Source organism: Palaemon carinicauda, unplaced genomic scaffold, assembly GCF_036898095.1.
Source record: "Palaemon carinicauda isolate YSFRI2023 unplaced genomic scaffold, ASM3689809v2 scaffold27, whole genome shotgun sequence".
In the NCBI taxonomy this organism is placed as follows: Eukaryota; Metazoa; Arthropoda; class Malacostraca; order Decapoda; family Palaemonidae; genus Palaemon; species Palaemon carinicauda.
Window position 1 is genome coordinate 542,501 of NW_027170351.1, and position 22,869 is coordinate 565,369.

The following is a 22,869-nucleotide window of genomic DNA, read 5'->3' on the forward strand; positions in this document are numbered from 1 at the left end:
AGAGCCTTTAAGAAATAACTTGTTTACGTTTTTCCTTTGTTTTTACAAAATCTTATGTCAAAACATGTACGTTTACAGAATACAATTGTCATTAGAATTATAAAATGCATTCATCTGTTGCATAGTTCAAAGTGTATCAAGGGGGGAGGGGTCTCTAGGAGTTCATCTGCAAACCAGGGGGACACCACCCAGAAAAAGTTTGGGAACCACTGATTTCAGTCCTATAGGACTGAGTGACTGAATGTACATACATACATATACCAAGGCACTTCCCCAATTTTGGGGGATAGCCGACATCAAACAAATGAAACAGAAAAGGGGACCTCTCCTTGTACGTTCCTCCCAGCCTGACAAGGGACTCAACCGAGTTTGGCTGGTACTGCTAGGGGTGCCACAGCCCACCCTCACCCGTTATCCGCCACAGATGAAGCTTCATAACACTTGATTCCCCTACTGCTGCTACCTTCGCATTCATCCAAGGCACCGGAGGAAGCAGCAGGGCCTACAGGAATGTAGTAGCATCATATGATTAACGAGAATGCATAAATTTTCTCCATACTTTCCCTCGTAGAGAGTTTCAGCCCACGATAGAGACTGTTGTGAGAATGGTTTAACGAGTGCTTAAACTACTGATAGGGTGCGAATAAGAAGCCAAGCCCTCTCACCAGTCTGAAAGCTTTATTTATGACCTTTCGGTCCAGGACTGGGGGGAGGGGGGAGTTAGGTTATAGTCGGTTTGTATAGCTATGAATAATTTCTGTCAATATGGAGACTCACTGCACCGGGTTGGTAGTCCCCCTAGAACTGAACTGGTTGGTTCTTCTTCCCTGGAAGTGTCCAACCCCTTGGTCTCATATGGGAGCAAAACAGTGATTCCAGGAAGCTCCTATTTGTCTTTCTTAGGGATGAAAAGACTGATAGGTCTTGTACACAGAGACATGTATTGGCCAAATGAAAAAACCTTTAAATGGGAGATGTCAGTTTTGAATAATTTACCTGTATGATGATTAATGGGTTTGCATAGATTTCACCATCCCTTGTTTAAGAAGGTGGAAGATACCTCTTTTAAAGATAAAAGAATGGAGCTCTGATGTGTAACTTGAAAGCAGTATGGCAGGATGTATAACCCACACCTTTTATTAATCCTACTGTCAATAGTCCAACAACATAAATTTAACCCTTACTTTATTGGTAACTGGATATTCAAAGCAAACTACAACCCTTACATCTACAAATGTTAATACCTGTATTAATCTACAACAATAACAACAAGTGTAGCTGTTTCTAGTCCACTGCAGGACAATGGGATGGAGAAGGTCTCGAACCTGGGGTCATATACTACGGAATGGGACTTCTTCGGAGCCGCCTTTTGGCTTTAGCTGTTTGGAAACAGCTATTTGGCACCGAACTGGTTTACCGACGTCCTTTTCGAGGTAGCGACTTCCTTTTTGAGATAGCGACATCCTTCCTGAGGACAGGCTATTTTGGCACTTAGGATGAAATGAAATGCTGTATCTTTTCTTCTAAATGTGATGGATTTCAATATGATGAAACATAGAAACCTAATCATGCTATTGCAGAATTTGTAAAAGCATATAACATGGTTAAGAAGATGAAAGAATAAATTTTGGAAGGTGAAGCTGGTTAGCTTTTTTTACACAAATCCGATGTGTGGTATGCAGATGGAATTTTTAAGATGTTTTCATTGTCTTACCAGGTGTATGCTATTATGGCAAGACGACATGGTGGTGTTTTCCTGTGTTGTATGCCCTATTATCGAATAAGCACAGAACATACTTTAGAATGTTTTGGACGATAAATGTATTATCAGATTTACAGCCTTAAGGATTATACTGGAATCATGAACAAACTGCTTTTTTGCCATTAGTCATGTTGAAAGGATGCTTCTTCCATTTAGGTCATAATGTACATAAGTATTTGAAATATCTTGGGCTCTATATTATTATAATTATTACTTGCTGAGCTACAACCCTAGTTGGAAAAGCAGGATGCTATAACCCCAGGGGCTCCAACAGGGAAAATAGCCCAGTGAGGAAAGGAAACAAGGAAAAAATAAATATAAACTATAAACTTTAACAAAACAACTGGAAGGGAAATTAGATAGTGTGCCCAAGTGTACCCTCAAGCAAGAGAACTCTAACCCAAGACAGTGGAAGACCATGGTACAGAGGCTATGGCACTACCCAAGACTAGAGGACAATGGTTTAATTTTGGAGTGTCCTTCTAGAAGAAATGCTTACCATAGCTAAAGTCTCTTCTACCCTTACAAAGAGGAAAGTAGCCACTGAACAATTACAGTGCAGTAGTTAACCCCTTGGGCAAAGAAGAAGTGTTTGGTAATCCCAGTGTTGTCAGGTGTATGAGGACAGAGGAGAATCTGTAAAGAATAGGCCAGACTATTCAGTGTGTGTGGGCAAAGGGAAAATGAACCGTAACCAGTGAGAAGGACCAAATGTAGTACTGTCTGGCCAGTCTAAGGACCCCATAACTTGCTAGCGGTAATATCTCAACGGGTGGCTGGTGCCCTGGCCAACCTACTACCTAGAAGGAATTCAATAATGATCCCATCTTTAACTTGAAATTAAAATTATAGCAGAATTAACCTATGTACCAGAGTCAGGGTGTTCCGAAGACCCAATGAATCTCTCGAAGCCATTTGATGCGCAAACTTACTAACAAGTACATCCCTTCTCTCAGGGATGCAGTTACCCCAGAGGGAAGCACATTGGTGAATCAGGAATTCTAGTGCTTTAGCCTGATTGCACAAGTTCTTCGTGCTGTTTTTGTACACGTGATCCAACCATGAGAATGCATACAAGGCGTAATATGGAAGCCGTTCTAAAGTTTACATCTCTGGCGCTGAGAAAACCAAAATTGCCGAGTTTCTCACTCTTGAAACAAGGGGTCAAGGATGCCATACCAGGACCCAGAGTCAGCGGATTAGGATATGTCCCTTCTGTGATGTAGAACTTTCTCTATGTAGAAAGCACTGCTGGAATTAACTTTGACGACCTCTCAACTCTAAGTCCTTCAGAGCAGAGACTGTCTGTTTAATCTTATGAATGGTGTCCTAACCCTGTCAGGACCAGAGTAGTTCCAGCTTATGTTCAGGGAAGAACCCACCAACGGATGTCTTCCTCCCTATAGAAGGTGACAGAGGGACCTCTTCAAGATTATTTAACCTCCAGATTACTCCAAGAACCAGCAGAAAGGACGACTCCTCACCCGGCTCTGCTGTTGGAACTTCCAAAGGATCTACGCCCGTAGGATCTGAGCAACCTACCTCTACAGTGGCGGAAGACGGATCCTAAATCATAATTGAAGAGGGAGAATTAGCGAGGTCTACCCTAGCCCTTTTACTTGGCAGAGGAACAAGAAGCATCTTCCTGCTTGACTACTGGATGACAATTCTTATACCATTGAAGAATGTCTTTCCACTGTCTCCCCAACTCTAGTGCAGGAATGGGGGAAAATCTGATCATGCAGGAACAACTTTGCAGGCGAAGCAGGGTCAGGATATCGTTTAGCAAGAGGAAGTGGTGGCTTAACATCCTCCTCAATTGAGGTGGAGTCAAGAATAAGGACCAAACGGTACTCCTCTAAGTCACTCACTCTTAGATGTCGTAACAAAAGGATCTAGAAAACTTGCATTATAAGCAGATGGAATCAGGGAGTATGAGATCTAATGGGCCCATAAGGATGATCCTGGGGAATCACCTATGAAGAAGAGAAAGTTTCAGGACATCCCTTCTATCCACATGCAGCCGAGACAGCCACATTCCATGTTCGTAGGAACTGGGACATTTCCGCTTCTCTTAGAAGTTGATCTAGGATTGATTGATTCAAAGTTTTCAGGTATCCTGACATCTAAGGTCATTGACACCGATATCATTTAGTTTATATATATAAAAAAATAAAAGAATATTCAATTAAAACCATATAAGTTTAATGTCAACATAAAAGTTAAATAGTTTTCAGAAGACCTGCTTCTAAAATAAATCTAAAAATGCCACTTGCATGGTAGGACAAATGTCCAAGAATCTTGGCAAGGATGAACCTGCCACCCTCACCTTGAGTCTCAAACAAATATACATTCCTTAAGTTATTATAATTGGGGCATTCGGTCAACAAATGCCTCACTGTTAGAGATACTGAACAGTCGTCACAATACGGTTGGTGTTGGCCCTTCAGCAGAAACTCGTGTGACCAATACGGAGACGACAAAGAGACGTCTCCCATTTTCGGGGCATCATATTATACCTCCAAGGAGATATGACATTTGTTACCTCTCGCATTTTATTGCCATCTAGGCTATCCCATTGCTGTTGCCATTTATTGCAAACCAATTTCTTGATGTCAGGTAAGAAATCATTAAAGGAATGGGATACCTTCTTGGCAGCAACTCGGATGCAGCCTTCTTAGCCAGTGAATCTGCCTTCTCTTTCCCAGACACACCTACATGTGCTGGAACCCAACAAAATTGAACTGTTATACCTCTCCGTCCAATAATAAAAAGCCATTCTAAAATCTTTAAAACTAGAAGGTTATCAGAATTAAAAACTTCTATAGCTTGAAGGACACTCCTTGCATCACAAAAATTATAAAATTACCCTCCTTCTCCAACGCTATTTTCTCAATAGCAGTTAGTATGCCATACAGTTCGGCAGTAAATATGGAAGCTGTTAGAAGAAGTGCACCTCTACAATTAAAACCATTACTATGTACTCCAAATCCAACGCCAGCATCAGATTTGGAGCCATCAGTATATATAAAAATCGATCCCCTATGTTCTTCGACATGTTCCATAAAAAGAGACCTGGATTCTAAGTCAGTTATAGTCTTCGTAACTCCAATAAAGTATTTACAAAAAGATATGTCGGGTAATTTCCACGGAGGTGTTGATGATACCTTGAATGGAAGCACCTTAATTCTAATTATATCCAGACTGTTTAATAATCGTTTCACCCGAAAGCCATAAGGTTGAGGAGATTTTGGGTGCAACTCAAAGTATGATTCGTGTTTTACAAGGCTTGCAGTCTGAAAGGCTAGAGAGTTAGGGAGTCTTTGCAATCTAAACCAATACCGAAGAATGGAAGACATTCGGTAAAGGTCTAGAGGTAACTCTCCAGCATCAACAAGGAGACTTGGGATAGGCGAGGTTCTAAATGCTCCTGTGGACAATCTAATACCTGCATGATGTATCGAGTCTAATATTTTTAACCGGCTTGGGGTGGCTGAAGAATATATTTCACATCCATAACTAATTTTGGAAAAAATCAACGCCTCGTATAATTTCAAAATAGTATTGCGGTCTGCCCCAAAAATAAATGGAACACTGCCTTTACTTATATTAAAAATAAAACACATTTACACTACTTACCAGGAGATACTGAAATTCTGATGAACTGCAAACTGTTACAGCACTCAAATTCGAAGCTGTCCATATTCAAGGCCATATAATTTGGCTCTCCTCAAATCTAGCTAAAGTTCTGTGGATAAAAAGGAATACATAAATCTATGCTCATGTATAAAGTCAAGTCCAAAATCAAATAAGGTAAAAAAAAAAAAATAATACAAAACGAGTCCAGTAAATACACACTACACAGGTTAGAGAATATTACAAAACACTTTACACGTTTATAATGATTATATAAACAATTAGGAAAACTCGCACATTTTCAAGTAATTTGCTTTTTTCTTTACAAACCTGAGTATTATAATAGGAGTGTATTATAGTAGGACACATCATTTCCAAAAATCTTGGCAAGGATGAACCTGCCACCCTCACCTCAAGCCTCAAACAAATATCTATTCCTTAAGTTGTTATAATTGGGGCATTCGGTCAACAAATGCCTCACTGTTAGAGGTACTAAACAGTCGTCACAATACGGTTGGTGTTGGCCCTTCAGCAGAAACTTGTATGTCAACCGAGTGTGACCAATACCGAGACGACAAAGAGACGTCTCCCATTTTCGGGGCATCATAATATACCTGCAAGGAGATATGACATTTGTTACACCTCTCATTTTATTCCCATTTAGGCTATCCCATTGCTGTTACCATTTATTGTAAACCAATTTCTTGATGTCAGGTAAGAAATCATTACAGGGAATGGGATACCTTCTTGGCAGCAACTCGGATGCAGCCTTCTTAGCCAGTGAATCTGCCTTCTCATTCCCAGACACACCTACATTGTAAGGGCTTTTGTTTGAAAGGTCTAACTTTAATTCTTTCATTTACAATATCGATGTGAAAAGGCACATCAGCATCCTGGAAAGTAAGGATAATCATTGACGTCCCAGGAATCTTGTGCACTTTCCACACTGTTAACGGGTACATGGCTAGTATTTCTTCTATAAATTCTGACAGATCATTATTGAAGACTACTTCCCTTCCGTAACTAAAGTTTAGGTGGGGTTTGACATCTAACATATGCTCATCACTGCTTGTCTTAAGGTTAGACAGTATTACTGATTGCGTGTATGATTTTGCATGGATTAGGAAGCTATTTTTCCCAAAGCGAGATATATCACCTGGTGCAATGGTTCCTACCTTTTCTGAATTAGTTTGCTAATTTTAAAACAATTCCCATTACTCCCTTTAGGCTCGGCAACAAGCCACAATGGTGGTTTTGGCTTTCTTTGGGGGAGCATAGTTATATCGATATCTTTCTCAAACCAGTCAGCAGGTCTATATATATATCTCAATTGTTTGGTATCTTATGACATAGGGAACCCAAGACATTTAAGTTATCAATTTTGATATCATTGATGTTACATAATGCATTGAATGCTCTTCATGATTATTATAAGTTATCCATGAATGCCATTTTTCATTTTCAAGTTTCATTCTAATTTCTTTTATCACTCCATAGCATCTAAATGCTTTATATATCATATCATAATCAGTATTTATTGAAATTTGGGTAATATGAAGGATTCTAAGTTTCCCTTTATTACCCAATTAAATTGGTTTTAAAACATTGGTAGAGGGGTCCTTTTTTGTTCCTAGGTCGTCAACAGAAGTTTCCTCAATTGAATTAGCAGAGGTCGTCAACAGGCGCCGGGGGAAAGTCAGCGTATCCAGGGGATGGGGGTTCGTTACTTAAAGATTCCATTAGACGAGAGAGAGAAAAAGGTTAGTTTGTTGTACCTGCTCAAGAATATTAGGCCATCACACGTCAGAAAGGAAATTTGCACTCTCCACTATCGGCACAATGAGAGTATACTTCCCAGATGGTCCACTCCATACCCTACCCGAAAGATAGCATCAAAACAGATATAGAGGCACAGGTGTAAGCTGAACCCGCCTGTTAGGACTGAGACCAAGAAATTATGGAATCATCCTCCCCATATCTGTAATGACGGGCTTCCGGCCAAAAGCCGAGAGTCCTACGCCAAGCGTTGGATACCCCTGGATTCCGAAGACCCAACACTTGAGAATAGTTCCGCCAAAAAGGTCCAAACCATCTTCGGGATGGCTGAGATCATCCAATACTCTCACATATAGCTTTGAATGCAAATACCTCCCAACCGCTACACCTTCTCCAGTTCGTCATAGCAGGGCAGCAATAACAAATGCATAACCATCCGTGCCAGCAGCTATAATTTATATAGAAACATCCAAGCCAAAAGAAAAAGAAAAATCAATAAATACAAATATACATATAAGAGAAATTTTTCTCGTGGAGTTGGTAAAGCAACACGAAAGAAAGTTTATAAAATTAGGAGAAGGTCGAATTAATATTGAAAAAAAAAGATGAGAGAGAAATTTAGATTCGAACTGGGGGAGCAATTATTATTATTATTATTATTACTTACTAAGCTACAACCCTAGTTCAAGAGCCCTCTTGCCCATCAAGTGTGCCGTGCTGAAGCTCACTGACTTCATCAAGGCATTCTCTCATTCAGAGGGCTCCTGGTTTTAGAATAAATAGCGCGGCTGAAGCTCACTGACTTCAAGGCATTCCCTCATTCAGAGGGCTCCTGGTTTTAGAATAAATAGCACGGCTGAAGCTCACTGACTTCTTCAAGGCATTCCCTCATTCAGAGGGCTCCTGGTTTTAGAATAAATAGCACGGCTGAAGCTCACTGACTTCTTCAAGGCATTCCCTCATTCAGAGGGCTCCTGGTTTTAGAATAAATAGCACGGCTGAAGCTCACTGACTTCTTCAAGGCATTCCCTCATTCAGAGGGCTCCTGGTTTTAGAATAAATAGCACGGCTGAAGCTCACCGACTTCATCAAGGCATTCTCTCATTGAGAGGGCTCCTGGTTTTAGAATAAATAGCACGGCTGAAGCTCACCGACTTCATCAAGGCATTCTCTCATTGAGAGGGCTCCTGGTTTTAGAATAACTAGCGCGGCTGAAGCTCAATGACTTCATCAAGGCATTCTCTCATTGAGAGGGCTCCTGGTTTTAGAATAAATAGCACGGCTGAAGCTCACCGACTCCATCAAGACATTCTCTCATTGAGAGGGCTCCTGGTTTTAGAATAAAAAGCACGGCTGAAGCTCACAGACTCCATCAAGGCATTCTCTCATTGAGAGGGCTCCTGGTTTTAGAATAAATAGCAAATGAATTCCAGGAAGTTTCAATAAAATAATGGCACATTCAAAATCAACAGATTTTTAAAGACAAAGACCCAATTTTCTTACAAATAAAATGGTAACAATAAATTTTGACAATTAGTATCCCTTTCCAGTAATAAGGGTGAAGACACCCAAGGGTAACCAATACATAGAGGTTTGTGAACAGACCAATTATAAATGCTTCACATTTAGACAAATTATTGATTTGGAACAATCTTTTGTAATGAGTGTGAAGTAGCATAACTTCATACTTGCCGGTCGTAAGACCACACTAGATAACCTATAACTTTTAATTGAATGAAGGCAATGAGTTTACATAGAAATTAAAAGACAACTGAACTCTAAATGCGGTGCTTAAGAAAAAAAAAATTATCAAGCCAATGTCTATTTCAAATTTCACGTAGGGTGATAAGAAAATTTCTACCATATTTGTTAACTGGGTAAAGATGCTTAAATTCTTCCTGTCAGCATAATCTTGAAATTTTCGAATTCACTTCAAATCTTGATAATCAACTCTAATAAGATCACTGTATTGCAGACTGTGAAGAATTACCTGTAGAAATAAATTAAGTATTAAAAACATTGACCTTTTTTGTTCATTCAACATCAAATTCACTTATTACTAAGCTAAGCAAAAAACCAGATTTGACTACAACATTTAAAGACACGAGAATACTAAAAAAATCCTAGATATATCTACAAATGAATGAATAATTACATACATACATACACTAAGGCACTTCCCCAATTTTGGGAGGTAGCCGACATCAAACAATTGAAACAAAAAAGGGGACATCTCCTCTCTATGTTCCTCCCAGCCTGACAAGGGACTCAATCGAGTTTGGCTGGTACTGCTAGGGTGGCACAGCCCACCCTCCCACATTATGAATAATTAGTCATTAAAAATTGAAAAACAATGTCGGTTACAATTTCATTAAACTGAAAGACAAAAAGGCCAAAATGGAAAAAAAAAAAAATACATTCAATACTTGACTTTCAACAAAATACCTCGACAGGATTGCAATTGGATATATAGAATCTAGCCCATATGAAGTACAAAGAGGCAAGACAGCAGGGTGGGAGAAAGCAAGCTGGTATAATAGTCAAGTAGAAGAGCCTAGAGTCTGACGGCAAAAAAGAAAAACTAAATTAAGGCACAGCAGCTTTCAAAAGCAAGTAAAATGAAGGGACTCAATAGTTGATGCTGAAATTTATTAATAAAACTACAGTTTAGGAAATCATTTCTCCAATTCTATTATCTGTTACTATATTCTGGCTGCTGGAAGATGCCCAGTACAGTATCATAAAATACTCTTCACTAAACCACCCAAGCTTGTTGAATTATCTCCAAGTTCTTATCCAGCCATCTACGTATTGTGCGCAGAAGGAGCAAATGGATGCCTCAAGTAGTCACTTCAAAACAATGCTGTCAACACTTGCAGTACTGTACTTCAGTACTAAACAATGCTGTCAACACTGGCAGTACTGTACTTCAGTACTAAACAATGCTGTCAACACTTGCAGTACTGTACTTCAGTACTGTTTGTTACCTATGTACTGCAGTAAAGGTTACAGTACTATACAGTCTGAGTACCTTTAGCCACACTTTGCGTTGTCCAAACCTGATGAAAATTCACATGTTCAGCAATTGGCCTTTAGTAAATCCATTAATAACCAACATGAAAACACAAAATGACAGACTAGGTTAGGTTATGAGAAAATGGGTTTGTGTCGACTGAAGGCAGAAATTTCAGAACACGACTGAATTATGACAATGTTTACACCTCCAAGAACCACTCGGTTTAACTTCCTTCTTACAATTACGTTTTACACCATCAATTGCTATAATTGTGTCATTATTTTTACCTCTTCTAGGGTGCCACGTTTTTGCCAAATTGGCTCCCTAAAAACCAATAGTCTGACATAAACATTGCCAGACTCAAAACTGTGCCCTTCCTATCTCAGGATCGAATGAACTGCGGCTGCATTATTACCCGAGTATTACCCCAAATGGAGAGAATCCCTTTTAAACTTCTTTTTCTTCTGCCGACCAAACCTCAGCCACTGGGAGGGCGAACACTCCCAGCACACACAAGGAGATTCCTTCTAATACAAGCGACCTTGGCACGAGGGACAGTGTGTGTGGATCTGGCTACTCCGAGGACATGAAAGTGCCGTAACGGCGCCCTTCACGGCCTGCACAAAGTGGCATGGTTGGTCCTCACGGGAAGGCACACCTGAAACAGAAAAAGAGAAAAGTAATTAGTTCCAGCCAGTTTAGGTTAACGGGAGAGAGAGACACGTCTACACTCTACTAAACCAAAATAAAAAGTGACCGAGTCACCAGTGCTGGTGGGAGAACACACCCCCGCTAACTACCAGGTTACTAAAACCCTAGTCAACTTCAGTTTCGACTAGTTTTCAGCTCCACCGATATAACAATAAGAGTGGAAAGTGTGTATCCTGAGTCAGAACAACTTCTTCATAATAAAAACACAAGCTAGAAAAACATCTACAGCTAAAAACAAGTCACTGAAAATGACAAATTCATAGATAATTTGTATTTTTCCCTAACTAATACAGACCTGGAGTTATTTATATGGATTATCTTTCAGCATAGCTGGAAGGTAGCCATTAAATTTCAACTGCGAGGTAGCAACCCTGCTTACCCACTCGAGGGTGGCTGGGGGGAACTACAGCAGCTCCAGTTGACATAGATGATAACCTCTGGGGTAAAGGAACACGTTCCTTTAGACGTAAAGAAAGGTCCGGACTAATAGGTACGTTAGCGTGCCTATTAAGAGAGAGCGGAAGAGGACCAAGACGCAAGACCACCTGTAGCTTCTCCTTTGATGGGGAACCCGTCAACCCTAAGGAGGGCCACAGCAAACGAACAGCGTCATATGAGAGGGACTCCCCCGTGGAGGGCTCCCTCATTGCCTTTCTGGGGTAGACAATATGAGGAAACACCAAACGAGGTTATCCCAGCGTTACCAGGGCGCCACTCATACTCAACTTCTTCCCCTTCCAGGCTGACCCCGAAGGGGAAGAATCCCTTTTAAACTACTACTTCCGCATACCAAACGTCACCCACTGGGAGGGCAACCACTCCCGACACACTACAAGGGGATTCCTTCGAACACGAGCGACTTCGGTACAAAGGACAGTGTATGCAGTGTGTGTGAGGATCAGTCTCCTCCGAGGAAATGAACGTGCCGCAACGGCGCCCGTCACGCCCTGGACAAAGTGGCATGGTTGGACCTCACGGGTAGGAACACCTGAAAAAGAAAGAGAAAAGAAATTAGTTCCAGTCAGTTTAGGTTAACAAGCAATGACGTAGGGATCACCATGTACCGTATATCGTACTCTGAAATGAGAAAAAATAAATATTTCTTTAAAATAACTTTAATGAATTAAAAAACAAAATGGTGGTAGCTAGAACACAATTAGATTAATTTTTCTGGATTAGGTTCTGGAAAAAAAGGGGAAAAAAAATTATAAGGTTTCCTGAAAAAGATAAAAATTCTACAAGGAAAAATTACTTATGAAGAGGACTCGGATGACGACGAAGACTTTGACGAACTCAATGACGATGATTTAGACGAACTCAATGACGATGACTTAGACGAACTCAACTCCGATAACTTCAACGAAGACCTTGTTTGTAGTATGCATTTTGAAATGCATCATTCTATAAGAGCTAGTTGTTACACCTTGAGTCAAACCACATGGTTCTATAAAGTGGGAGGAATAAATGTGGTTGAGGAATGAAGTTGGTGTTTGTAAAACACTAGCATTCCACAAAGGTAAACCTCTTCCTTCCCACTAGGTCATATCGAAATATCCCTGCCAGAGATATTTTTCTCCTTTTGTTCCTACTCTAACCCTCCACTAGAGTAGGAGACTCATCTTCTTGCAAGCACAGATAGTGGAGTTTGTGTGCTAAAACCACACATCTTCTGGCATATCACATCATAGCGGCAATTGCGTGCTTAAAACAGACATCTTCTAGCAGATCACATTATAGTTTACACTTTTCTAGTCATGACTGTGAGATTCCAGGACCTCCTAAGAATGCTTTGCAAAATATTTGGGTTAAAACTCCCTATTCTTTATTTTATAGATAGCCCTATCTTAAAACCTTTTAAGAGCTTTGGAACACTAATTGCAAGATTCTGCAATGTCTCCTGGGAGAGTTTATCGCAGGTACTCCTAATACCTCACGGTACGTCTGCAACTGGTTAATCACTTGCATGATAACCTTAGGTCAGGGTTCCATTACGTTCGTTTCTCACGTTCCTCAGGAGTCTTAGTCCTTCCTGGCGAAGTTTCTCGACCTAAATCCCAGGGTTAAAAAGAGTGGGAACGGGGAGTAGCTTACAGGCGTTTCCCGATGTTCCGAATGGAATAAGTTGAGTGATGGCGAAAACGTTCATAAAATATCCTTTCCAACATGTAATGATGCTGGGATCACCATGTACAGTAGATCGTAGTCTGAAATGAGAAGTAACACATATTTCTTATATAAACTTTAATAAATTAAAAAAACAAGTGGTGGTAGCTAAAACAATTAGGAAGGTTCAAATTTTCTAGATTAAGTTCTGAAAAAAAGGTAAAAAAAAAAATTATAAGATTTCCTGAAAAAGATATAAATTCTAAAAGCAAAAATCAAATATGAAGACGACTCTGATGATAACGACGAAGACTTAGACGAACTCAATGACGACGACTTTGACGAATGCAATGACAAGACTTCAATATGAAGATAACATCAACTCTGATAACTCCAACGACGACCTTGTTTGTAGTATGCATTTTGAAATCCATCCATAAGAGCTAGTTGTTACACCTTGAGTCAAACCACATGGTCCTATAAAATGGGAGGAATAAATGTGGTTGAGGAATGAAGTTGGTGTTTGTAAAACACTAGCATTCCACGAAGGCAAACCTCTTCCTTCCCACTAGGTGATATTGAAATATCCCACCCGGAGATATTTTTCTCCTTTTGTTCCTACTCTAACCCTCCACTAGAGTAGGAGACTCATCTTCTTGCAAGCACAGATAGTGGAGTTTGTGTGCTAAAACCACACATCTTCTGGCATATCACATCATAGCGGCAATTGCGTGCTTAAAACAGACATCTTCTAGCAGATCACATTATAGTTTACACTTTTCTAGTCATGACTGTGAGATTCCAGGACCTCCTAAGAATGCAGTGCAAAATATTTGGGTTAAAACTCCCTCTTCTTTATATTATAGATACAGTGAACCCTCGTTTATCGCGGTAGATAGGTTCCAGACGCGGCCGCGATAGGTGAAAATCCGCGAAGTAGTGACACCATATTTACCTATTTATTCAACATGTATATTCAGACTTTTAAAACCTTCCCTTGTACGTAGTACTGTTAACAAACTACCCTTTAATGTACAGAACACTTAATGCATGTACTACAGTACCCTAAACTAAAACAGGCACAAATAGTAAAGGTGATTTTATATCATGCATTTCCTAAACACGCTAAAAAGCACGATAAAAAATGGCAACCAATGTTTTGTTTACATTTACCTCTGATCATAATGAAGAAACAAACTGGAGGTAGAGCTTTGCTTATTACCCAGACATATTTCCCATACTTTTCCCTTAAAACTACATCACATCTTCCTAGTATATATATATATATATATATATATATATATGTATGTATACACATATACATACCTACATATATACATAAATACATGCATACATATATATATATATATATATATACATATATATATATTACTGTATATATATGGGTTATGGAAAAAATCCGCGAAGTGGTGAATCCGCGATGGTCGAACCGCGAAGTAGCGAGGGTTCACTGTAGCCCTTTTCTTAAAACCTTTTAAGAGCTTTGGAACACTAATTGCAAGATTCTGCAATGCCTTCTGGGAGAGTTTATCGCAGGTACTCCTAATACCTCACGGTACGTCTGCAACTGGTTAAATCACTTGCAGGATGACCTTAGGTCGTTTCTCACGAGTCTTAGTCCTTCCTGGCGAGGATTCTCGACCTAAATCCCAAGGTAAACAGAGTGGGAACGGGGAGTAGCTTACAGGCGTTTCTCGATGTTCCGAATGGAATAAGGTGAGTGATGGCGAAAACCTTCATAAAATATCCTTTCCAACATGCGATGATGATGGGATCACCATGTACAGTAGATCCTATTCTGAAATGAGAAGTAACACATATTTCTTATATAAAGTTTAATAAATTAAAAAAACAAGTGGTGGTAGCTAAAAAAATTAGGAAGATTCAATTTTTCCTGATTAAGTTCTGAAAAAAAATGTAAAGAAAAAAAATTATAAGATTTCCTGAAAGATATAAATTCTAAATGCAAAAATCAAATATGAAGACGACTCTGATGATAACGACAAAGACTTAACGAATTCGACGACAACTAAGTCTTCGAATATAACAACATCAATGACGATCTTGTTTGTAGTATGCATTTTGAAATTCCTCCACCCAGAAGAGAAACTTGATGCACCTTCAGTCGAACCACATGGTCCTATAAAATGGGAGGAATAAATGTGGTTGAGGAATGAAGTTGGTGTTTGTAAAACACTAGCATTCCATGAAGGCAAACCTCTTCCTTCCCACTAAGTATTATTGAAATATCCCTGCCAGAGATATTTTTCTCCTTTTGTTCCTACTCTAACCCTCCACTAGAGTAGGAGACTCATCTTCTTGCAAGCACAGATAGTGGAGTTTGTGTGCTAAAACCACACATCTTCTGGCAGGTCACATCATAGCGGCAATGGCGTGCTTAAAACAGACATCTTCTAGCAGATCACATTATAGTTTACACTTTTCTAGTCAAGACTAGGAGATTCCAGGACCTCCTAAGAATGCAGTGGAAAATATTTGGGTTAAAACTCCCTATTCTTTATTTTATAGATAGCCCTTTTCTTAAAACCTTTTAAGAGCTTTGGAACACTAAATTGCAAGATTCTGCAATGTCTCCTGGGAGAGTTTATCGCAGGTACTCCCAATACCTCACGGTACGTCTGCAACTGGTTAAATCACTTGCAGGATGACCTTAGGTCGTTTCTCACGTTCCTCAGGAGTCTTGTCCTTCCTGGCGAGAATTCTCGACCTAAATCCCAGGGTTAAAAAGAGTGGGAACGGGGAGTAGCTTACAGGCGTTTCCCGATGTTCCGAATGAAATAAGTTGAGTGATGGCGAAAACCTTCATAAAATATCCTTTCCAACATGCAATGATGCTGGGATCACCATGTACAGTAGATCCTATTCTGAAATGAGAAGTAACACACATTTCTTATATAAACTTTAATAAATTAGAAAAATAAGTGATGGTAGCTAAAACACAATTAAGATTCAATTTTTACGGATTAAGTTCTGAAAAAAAAGGTAAAAAAAAAATTATAAGATTTCCTGAAAAAGATATAAATTCTTCATGCAAAAATTACATATGAAGACGACTCTGATAATAACGACGAAGACTTAGACGAACTCAATGACGATGACTTTGACGAATGCAATACTAAGACTTCAATATGAAGATGACATCAACTTCGATAACTTCAACGACGACCTTGTTTGTAGTATGCATTTTGAAATCCATCCATAAGAGCTAGTTGTTACACCTTGAGTCAAACCACATGGTCCTATAAAATGGGAGGAATAAATGTGGTTGAGTTATGATGTTGGCGTTTGTAAAACACTAGCATTCCACGAAGGCAAACCTCTTCCTTCCCACTAGGTCATATTGAAATATCCCTGCCAGAGATATTTTTCTCCTTTTGTTCCTACTCTAACCCTCCACTAGAGTAGGAGACTCATCTTCTTGCAAGCACAGATAGTGGAGTTTGTGTGCTAAAACCACACATCTTCTGGCAGGTCACATCATAGCGGCAATTGTTGTGCTTGAATCAAGACATCTTCTAGCAGATCACATGATAGTTTGAATTTTTCTAGTCAAGACTAGAAGATTCCAGGACCTCCTAAGTATGCAGTGCATTAAAGTATACCATATCGGAACAAATGATCATTTACAAAATAATGCTTTCACTTCTATCATTTTGTAGATCATACTCTGAAAGAAAAAAAAATGGTAAATTAACTATAACACAATTATGAAGAACATTTTCTTCCGAATAAAGTCCTCCAAAATCATACTAAAAAATACCAGCATTATAGAACAGGCTAATATATAAATCAGCCTTCAACACAATATTTGGGTTAAAACTCCCTATTCTTTATTTTATAGATAGCCCTTTTCTTAAAACCTTCCAAGAGCTCTGGAACACTAATTGCAAGATTCTGCAATGTCTTCTTGGAGAGTTTATCGCAGGTACTCCTAATACCTCACGATACGTCTGCAACCGGTTAATCCCTTGCATGATAACCTTAGGTCAGGGTTCCATTACGTTCGTTTCTCACGTTCCTCAGGAGTCTTGTCCTTCAGGCCGAGGATTCCCGACCTAAATCCCAAGGTTAAACAGAGTGGGAACGGGGAGTAGCTTACAGGCGTTTCCTGATGTTCCGAATGGAATAAGTTGAGTGATGGCGAAAACCTTCATAAAATATCCTTTCCAACATGTAATGATGCTGGGATCACCATGTACAGTAGATCATAGTCTGAAATGAGAAGTAACACATATTTCTTATATAAAGTTTAATAAATTAAAAAAACAAGTGGTGGTAGCTAAAACAATTAGGAAGATTAACGTTTCCGGATTAAGTTCTGAAAAAAAAGGTAAAAAAAAAATTTATAAGATTTCCTGAAAAAGATATAAATTCTTCATGCAAAAATTACATATGAAGACGAGTCTGATAATAACGACGAAGACTTAGACTAACTCAATGACGATGACTTTGACGAATGCAATACTAAGACTTCAATATGAAGATAACATCAACTTCGATAACTTCAACGACGACCTTGTTTGTAGTATGCATTTTGAAATCCATCCATAAGAGCTAGTTGTTACACCTTGAGTCAAACCACATGGTTCTATAAAACGGGAGGAATAAATGTGGTTGAGGAATGAAGTTGGTGTTTGTAAAACACTAGCATTCCACGAAGGCAAACCTCTTCCTTCCCACTAGGTGATATTGAAACATCCCACCCGGAGATATTTTTCTCCTTTTGTTCCTACTCTAACCCTCCACTAGAGTAGGAGACTCATCTTCTTGCAAGCACAGATAGTGGAGTTTGTGTGCTAAAACCACACATCTTCTGGCAGGTCACATCATAGTGGCAATTGTTGTGCTTGAATCAAGGCATCTTCTAGTAGATCACATGATAGTTTGAATTTTTCTAGTCAAGACTAGGAGATTCCAGGACCTCCTAAGTATGCAGTGCATTAAAGTATACCATATCGGAACAAATGATCATTTACAAGATAATGCTTTCATTTCTATCATTTTGTAGATAATACTCTGAAAGAAAAAATAGTAAATTAACTACAGTATAACACAATTATGAAGAACATTTTCTTCCGAATAAAGTCCTCCAACGAAATCATACTAGAAATACCAGCATTATAGAACAGGCTAATATATAAATCAGCCTTCAACACAATATTTGGGTTAAAACTCCCTATTCTTTATTTTATAGATAGCCCTTATCTTAATTAAGAGCTTTGGAACACTAATTGCAAGATTCTGCAATGTCTTCTGGGAGAGTTTATCGCAGGTACTCCTAATACCTCACGGTACATCTGCAACCGGTTAATCCCTTGCATGATAACCTTAGGTCAGGGTTCCATTACGTTCGTTTCTCACGTTCCTCAGGAATCTTAGTCCTTCCTGGCGAGGATTCCCGACCTAAATCCCAAGGTTAAAAAGAGTCGGAACGGGGAGTAGCTTACAGGCGTTTTCCGATGTTCCGAACGGAATAAGGTGAGTGATGGCGAAAACCATCATAAAATATCCTTTCCAACATGCAATGATGCTGGGATCGCCATGTACAGTAGATCGTAGTCTGAAATGAGAAGTAACACATATTTCTTATATAAAGTTTAATAAATTAAAAAAACAAGTGGTGGTAGCTAAAACAATTAGGAAGATTAACGTTTCCGGATTAAGTTCTGAAAAAAAAGGTAAAAAAAAAATTTATAAGATTTCCTGAAAAAGATATAAATTCTTCATGCAAAAATTACATATGAAGACGACTCTGATAATAACGACGAAGACTTAGACGAACTCAATGACGATGACTTTGACGAATGCAATACTAAGACTTCAATATGAAGATAACAACTTCGATAACTCCAACGACGACCTTGTTTGTAGTATGCATTTTGAAATCCATCCATAAGAGCTAGTTGTTACACCTTGAGTCAAACCACATGGTCCTATAAAATGGGAGGAATAAATGTGGTTGAGAATGATGTTGGCATTTGTAAAACACTAGCATTCCACAAAGGCAAACCTCTTCCTTCCCACTAAGGTCATATCGAAATATCCCTGCCAGAGATATTTATTTCCTTTTGTTCCTACTCTAACCCTCCACTAGAGTAGGGGACTCATCTTCTTGCAAGCACAGATAGGAGAGTTTGTGTGCTAAAACCACACATCTTCTGGCAGATCACATCACAGCGGCATTTGTTTTGCTTGAATCAGACATCTTCTAGCAGATCACATTATAGTTTACACTTTTCTAGTCAAGACTAGGAGATTCCAGGACCTCCTAAGAATGCAGTGCAAAATATTTGGGTTAAAACTCCCTTTTCTTTATTTTATAGATAGCCCTTTATTTAAAACCTTCCAAGAGCTTTGGAACACTAATTGCAAGATTCTGCAATGTCTTCTGGGAGAGTTTATCGCAGGTACTCCTAATACCTCACGGTACGTCTGCAACTGGTTAAATCACTTGCAGGATGACCTTAGGTCGTTTCTCACGTTCCTCAGGAGTCTTGTCCTTCCTGGCGAGGATTCTCGACCTAAATCCCAGGGTTAAAAAGAGTGGGAACGGGGAGTAGCTTACAGGCGTTTCCCGATGTTCCGAACGGAATAAGGTGAGTGATGGCGAAAACCTTTTAGAAAATATCCTTTCCAACATGCAATGATGCTGGGATTACCATGCACAGTAGATCCTATTCTGAAATGAGAAGTAACACATATTTCTTATATAAAGTTTAATAAATTAAAAATACAAGTGGTGGTAGCTAAAAAAATTAGGAAGATTCAATTTTTCCTGATTAAGTTCTGAAAAAAAAATGTAAAAAAAAATAAGATTTCCTGAAAAAGATATTAATTCTACATGCAAAAATTACATATGAAGACGACTCTGATAACGACGGCAATGTCACTGTCCCTTGGTCCTGCCATTCATGAGCTACCTTAAAAATAAAATAGAATAAAAAAAACCTGGCAAGACTTACCTCACAATATTGAGAGACCAACTAGTGCCACACCTTAAAGGATAGATTAGCACCCAATTAAAAAACCTTTGATTAAAGTTTAGAGTTGATAAAATCATGATAAACACCAAGTAAAGCATTTTATGTTGAACCAAAAAGGTAAGTATTACACCAGCTTGTCAGCTGTTGTATACAACACAGTTAACAAAATATGACAAATTCGTAGATAATTTGTATTTTTCCCTTAATACAAACCTGTAGTTATTTATATATGGCTGTCTATATCTTGGGCAAAGACGATAGGTAGCCGCCAATTAGACTTCAGGAGCCGGGTGGCAACTTTACCCATAGCTTGGGTAGGGGCTAGCCAGTGGTACACAAAACCATCCCATCCGACGACAGGATAACCACGCTGAGAAAGGTTGTAAGATCTTTTTTCAAGACGACAAGAAATCCCAGCCCAAAAGTGGCTATGTCTCCTCACAAACTTATCATTCCTGGCCAGTCTAGTTCCTAACGGCCGCCTTAACATTTCATCTCTCCAGTGGCGCAGTGAGTCCAATTGGAATCAGGCATTTGATTCCCCACACATTCTGATCCCAATAGGACCAGAAAAATAGACAGACCTCGAGTGGTGGGTGGCAGATGAGAATCTACGGAGGGTTATATATCTTCTCGTCCTCCCCCCGCACTTGATGCTGTTTTTCGACGCATTGAAAGAAGGGAGGGGCACCAACGTGCTGCAACCCAACACGACCTCAGGTCTCTTGTCAAGAGTCAAAAAAGGACCTTCGCATAAATCTCTCAAAGCATATAAGTAAGAATATGAGCACCTCCGTATTTCTATACCACCACCACCCCATAAAACACACACACCATTCCACTTCTGGAGTACTACAAAATATGGATTGTCACTCCACTGGACTTTTTCTACATTTGAACATGACAATTCGTTTTCTGACACTTTGGTTTTATCAGTTTCTTACAACTGAGGAGTAATCTTGTATGGCCTACCAGACTTCAGGTTTGAACAAGGCAGGTTCTGTTCCCCCTCATCACTAAAACATTTCACGAGCCACTCAACTCTTCCTTCGATTCCCGTTGACAATGGCCGCCCATGCACAAAAAATATGAACCAGTTATTAAATAAATCTTTATTATTTTTTCCATTTTAGTACCCATATTGGTTAGAAAAATGGATCCAATGGTCGTTTTAGGAAATAAAACCCTATTTGGGGAACAGCACCTCAAAATAAAAAGGATCACCAGGTCCTTGTTGAGTTTTTATTTTTGTCAGAAATTGTGTAGTTTCTGCATTGACTACTAAATTCAATAACTTATAAACTAGGTTAAGACTTTCAAAAGCAAATAACTCAAAAATACTTGGCAATTACTGCAAACATCTAATGAAAGCAGAGCGTGAAAAATTTAGGTATAAAAAAAAAACCTGAAATAGAAAATAAGTTTGGTGATGCGTAGTATCGGCAAAAAAAAAAAAAAAAGTCTCAAACTTCCATCATGTTCATTAGGCAAAATATTTCTACCACAAATGATCACAGATATTTCATTTACCTAAACATGATAAAACAATAAGTTACATCATTGAATGTGTGTTTTGCACCAAAACCTTTTCTCTAGTATGAATGGCAAGGCTACAGCCAGAATTCTTGGTACTCATAAAAAAAAACTTACACTGGGAAGAAAATCTCAACAGCAAGGTTTCTCTGGTAAGCATGTGGTGGCCGATGTGGTAATGTCCCTGACTAGGGTTCGAGTCCCACTCAAGCTCCTTAGTTTCCTTGTCCGCTGCAACCTCATCATCCTTAGCTAAGGATAGGGGGTTTGGGAGAGCTATAAGTCTATCTGCCGAGTCATCACCAGCCATTACCTGGCCCTCCTTGATTCTTGCTTGGGTGGAGGGGGGCTTGGGGTCAGTCTCTAAGCCAATGTCACTGTCCCTTGGTCCTGCCATTCATGAGCTACCTTAAAAATAAAATAGAATAAAAAACCTGGCAAGACTTAACTCACAATATTGAGAGACCAACTAGTGCCACACCTTGAAGCATAGATTAATACCCAATTAAAAAAACATTTGATTAAAGTTTAGAGTTGATAAAATCATGATAAACACCAAGTAAAGCATTTTATGTTGAACCAAAAAGGTAAGTATCACACCAGATTGTCAGCCATTGTATACAACACAGTTAATAAAATATGACAAATTCGTACATAATTTGTTTTTTCCCTAACTAATACTAACCTGTAGTTATTAATATACGGCTGTATCTTGGGCAAAGCCGATAGGTAGCCGCCAATTAGACTTTTGGAGCGAGGTGGTAACCTTACCCATAGCTTGGGTAGGGGGCAGCTAGTGGTACCTGATCCAGCCTCATCACCAGCCTCATCACAGTATCAGCCGCCCTTCCCCTGCCAGCCTCGTTCCCGCGGCAAAAAAAAACCTGAAAAATATGAACCAGTTATTAAAAGATTCTTAAATCCTTTTTAGAACTTATATTGGCTAGAACATTGGAATGACAAAGTCTATTAATAGCGGTTTCACCAATATTATACTATTATGCATAAGATTTTTCATAACTCTGACCATCCTTTACATTCAGATCTCCCTGGACAATTCTATCCTGTTCGTAATACTAGGCAGGCAGTTAATTCTAATAGCCAGGCCTTCTCCATCACGAGGCTCAATACTACGCAGTACTCTAGAAGTTTTATTCCAGCTGTTACCAAGTTGTGGAATGATCTTCCTAATCGGGTGGCTGAATCAGTAGAACTTCAAAAGTTCAAAGTTGGAGCAAATGCTTTTTTGTTGACCAGGCGGACATGAGTCTTTTTATAGTTTATTTATGACATATTTGTTTTTGATG

General features: G+C 39.1%; 1 long non-coding RNA gene across 1 annotated transcript; it reads right to left on the bottom strand.

The window, feature by feature from the left end:
* Positions 1–8,561: 8,561 nt before the first annotated feature.
* LOC137636306 (uncharacterized) lies at positions 8,562–22,447 on the bottom strand. The gene is made up of 3 exons (XR_011043031.1): positions 22,248–22,447; positions 21,680–21,970; positions 8,562–9,164 (listed from the first exon to the last, which is right to left on the bottom strand). It is a non-coding gene; the product is annotated as an uncharacterized lncRNA (long non-coding RNA).
* Positions 22,448–22,869: the final 422 nt, after the last annotated feature.